We start from the raw sequence: 662 nt of genomic DNA, 5'->3' as shown, positions 1-662 counted from the left end.
AAAAATAAAAATTAGCCGGGCATGGTGGCGCATGCCTGTAGTCCCAGCTACTCGGGAGGCTGAGGCAGCAGGATTGCTTGAGACCAGGGGTCTGAGGTTGCTGTGAGCTAGGCTGACGCCACGGCACTCAGTCTAGTAGCCTGGGCAACAAAGCAAGACTCTGTCTCAAAAAAAAAAAAAAAAAAAAAAAGAAGAAGAAGAAGAAAAGGGAAAGCTTTGTGCAGTGGCAGTGTTGTAGCCAATGAGATTTATTCAAGGCTCAATTATTGCTAATTGAAAACTTTTCCCAATACCTCCCCATGATGACTTGCAATATAGTCGGCACTGGCAATTTTTTGACAGCCTCTATGGGGATTGAAAAAAAAAGAAGAAAAGAAAGACAAGTGTAAAGAGCAAAGTGGAGGGAAAAGAAGGAAGTGAGGACATCCACCTGGGATGGCTTTAAGCTCAATGAAACAGCTGGCAGCACTGGCAACTGAAGGTGAAGAGTAGGGAGAAGCCGCAGCAGGCATGGAGAGTCAGAGCACCACGTGCAGGAGTGCAGTGGGGACTCCACAGAGAATGGTTTTTGTAAGAGTTTGTCAAGGAACACTGATGACTCTCTGACAGGAAATGTCCAGGGTTAGCCTCTCTCAGTGACACGACCCTCCTACAATGCTTGG

The 662-nt window shown here is 46.7% G+C and overlaps 1 non-coding gene across 1 annotated transcript; it reads left to right on the top strand.

Moving 5' to 3' along the window:
- Nucleotides 1-212: 212 nt before the first annotated feature.
- Nucleotides 213-353, top strand: LOC142871168 (U4 spliceosomal RNA). Its single transcript, XR_012919437.1, has one exon. It is a non-coding gene; the product is annotated as a U4 spliceosomal RNA (small nuclear RNA).
- Nucleotides 354-662: the final 309 nt, after the last annotated feature.

The sequence above is a fragment of the Microcebus murinus genome, chromosome 5 (genome assembly GCF_040939455.1).
Source record: "Microcebus murinus isolate Inina chromosome 5, M.murinus_Inina_mat1.0, whole genome shotgun sequence".
In the NCBI taxonomy this organism is placed as follows: Eukaryota; Metazoa; Chordata; class Mammalia; order Primates; family Cheirogaleidae; genus Microcebus; species Microcebus murinus.
The sequence above is the reverse complement of the archived record's forward strand: the minus strand, read 5'-3'. Positions and strand labels throughout refer to the sequence as shown.